Source organism: Brassica oleracea, chromosome C4, assembly GCF_000695525.1.
Source record: "Brassica oleracea var. oleracea cultivar TO1000 chromosome C4, BOL, whole genome shotgun sequence".
In the NCBI taxonomy this organism is placed as follows: Eukaryota; Viridiplantae; Streptophyta; class Magnoliopsida; order Brassicales; family Brassicaceae; genus Brassica; species Brassica oleracea.
In genome coordinates this window covers 41,691,758-41,695,091 of record NC_027751.1, presented here as the reverse complement: position 1 = coordinate 41,695,091, position 3,334 = coordinate 41,691,758, and positions in this window count along the sequence as shown.

Here is a 3,334-nt window from a genome sequence, read left to right as displayed (position 1 = left end):
GATAAACTGAGATCCGTTATCGGTTACGATCTCGTAAGGAACTCCATGCCTACAGATGATGTTTCTCCATACGAAACTTTCGACTTGGACGTCTTTTATACTCGCGTACGAATCTACCTCTACCCATTCTGAAAAGAAATCGATGAGGACTAAAAGGAAATGCTTTTGCTTTGAATTATGAAGGGGTCCGACGATATCCATGGCCCAGCGCATAAAGGGATAGGGCGATGTGATGGAGGAGAGAACTTTGGCTGGTAGTCGGATGGTTGGAGCATGCCTCTGGCATTTTTCGCATTTTCGTGCGAACTTCTCGCAATCTCCGATCATCGTCGGCCAGTAGTATCCATGGCGTTTGATTTTCAATGCCAGCGATCTTCTACCGGAATGGTTTCCGCGGGACCCAGAATGCACTTCCTTCATCACTTTTCTTGCTTTTTCCCCTTCCAGGCACGTCATGAGTGATCCAGAGAATCTCCATTTGTAAATTTCGCCGTCCACTGTTACTTAGCATGCGGCATGTGTTCGGACTTTGCGGGCTGCCCATTTCTCGGTGGGCAGGTGTCCGTTGATAATGTAGTCTCGAATTGTCTGCAGCCATGGGGTATCGCAGCCGTAATCAGATTGCTCTGATTGCTGTTGTATCGTAACTTCTTCTTCCTCGTCATCTTGACCTTCTATGAGGTTGACGACGATTGGTGGTCCGATGCTCGGATGTTCGATGAACTCGACCGGAATTACTCTTTTAAGTCCTGGGTCAGAACTTGATGCTAAGGCCGCGAGAGCATATGCCTGGACGTTTTCGGAACGGGGAATTCGTGTAAGGGCAAAACAGTCAAACTCTTGAGCCAGATTTTGGACCAGTCTGAGCTAGATTTTGGACCAGTTTGAGGTACGCGTCCATCCGTTCGTCCCTGGCATCACACTCTCCGATGAACTGACTTGCCACTAACTGGGAGTCGCAGTAAGCATGGATGTTTCGTATCTTCAACCCGTGAGCCAAACGCAGCCCTGCGATGAGTGCTTCGTATTCGGCCTCGTTGTTTGAGGCGTGGAATTCCAGCCTGAATGATTGCTCTAAGATCTCACTCGTTGGAGATGTGAGGCGAATTTCAAATTCCGATGTCTGATCCCTGCTTGGATGAGGATCCGTCGACGTGGAGGAGCCAGGTGGAATTTGGTTCCTTGTTAGTTATGGTCCATGTCGGTAAATCGACCAAGAAGTCTACAAGCACTTGTGATTTTGTGCTTGTTCTCAGTCGGTACTCGATATCGTACTCGCTCAATTCGACCAACCATTTGGCCAATCGGCCTGACTGACTCGGGCTATGCAGAATCGTCTGTAGGGGAAAAGTCGTGAGGATGACGATCGTGTGGGATTGGGAATATGGTCTTAGTTTTCAGGCCGATGTTACGACCGCGCATGCTAATTTTTCCATTAGCGGGTACCTAGATTCGGCATCCAGCAAGGTTTTACTTATATAGAAAATAAGTTTATGTTCGCCGCGTTCTTCCCTGATCAGGACGCCGCTCACAGCTGTTGCCGACACAGCGATGTACAAGAACAAAGGTTCCCCCTCCACGGGTTTTGCAAGTACTGGAGTGGAAGCTAAATACCGCTTCAGCTGTTGGACAGCGTTTTCGCATTCTTCCGACCATTCGAATTTTTTATTTCCCCGTAAGACATCGTAGAAGGGCAGGCACTTGTCCGTTGATCGTGAAATAATCGGTTAAGTGCCGCGACCCTACCGGTCAGCCTTTGGACTTCCCGCTTATTCTTCGGTGAAGCCATCTCGATCAGTGTGTTGATCTGTTTTGGATTAGCTTCGATACCGCGGAATGTGACTAGGTAGCCGAGGAATTCCCCTGATGCCACGGCAAACCTGCATTTTGTCGGGTTGAGCTTCATGTTATGGGAATTTAACTGCGCGAAACATTCCTCGAGATATGATACGTGATCCTTTGCTTAGAGGGATTTGATGAGCATGTCGTCGATATAAACCTCCATCGTTTTACCGAGTTGTTTGAAGAACATACGGTTCACGAGTCGTTGGTAAGTTGCGCCAGTTTTTTAAAGGCCGAAGAGCATTACCCTGTAGCAATAGGTTCCGCGATCGGTAATGAACGCAGTCTTCTCGCGATCGTCAGGGTTCATCATAATTTGATTGTAACCTGAGAAGGCGTCCATGAAAGACAGAAGTTCGTTACCCGCCGTTGCTTCTACTAATCGATCGATGTGTGGCAGAGGGAAACTATCTTTTGGACAGGCTTTGTTTAGGTCGGTAAAATCCACGCAAACTCGACATTTCCCATTTTTCTTTTTGACTACTACAGGGTTAGCGAGCCAGTCTGGAAACCTCACTTCCGTTATTGACTCGACTTTATGAAATTTTTCGACCTCGTCGTTTAACGCGGAAGCCCATTCGGGTCCTAGCTTCCGCCTTTTTTGTTGGACGGGTTTGAAGGTCGGATCGATATTTAATTCGTGACACGTTATGTTAATGTCGATCCCTGGCATATCTTCCGCGGCCCATGCGAAAGTATTGAGGTTCTTTTTTAGACAGGTTATGATCTCTGTGCTCAAAGGCTCGCGGAGATGGGCTCCGATCTCGATGCATCGTTCTGGAAATGCTTCGTCGAGACAGACTGTGACCACTGGTTCGCAAGTTGGTTCGCGTTTTTCCTCTAAGGTCGTGATGTTACGAGACTGCCAGAAGAGTTCCGCTGAATCTTGACTTCGCGAATCCTTGTTGGAGATCTTTTTCTCCGTTTTCTAGGAGTGGTATCAAGGTCTGGTCTTTTTCGTTTTTGTTCTGCGGCGTAACACACCTGTGATACTCTTGGGTTTCCCCATATTACCTCGACTCCGTTAGGGGTTGGGAGCTTGAGGTAAAGATGGTACGTTGATGGGATGGCACGCATGGTGTTCAACCATGGCGTTCCCATGATAACGTTGTAAGATGCGGGACGGTCAACGACTAGAAACTCTGTGACTCTTGTCACGGTTCCATCTTTGACTGCGAGATTAATCGACCCCTAGGCCATGGTTGTTTCTCCCAAAAGTCCCAGTAGTGGGCTAGGGTATTTCGAGATTTCGAATTGATCGATCCCCATTTTCTCGAGAGTATCCTTGAAGATGATATCGGCCGAACTTCCGGTGTCGATTAGCGCCCTAGCGACGTCGATATCTCGGATCGTCAGTTCGATAACAAGGAGATTGTTTCGAGGTTTGGCTCGATCGACCGTTTCTTCCCCCATGAACGAGATGACGTTCATGCACGTTGAGTCTTGCATATCGTTCCTGATCGTTGAGTGGCTTTTGCGGGTTAGATTGATC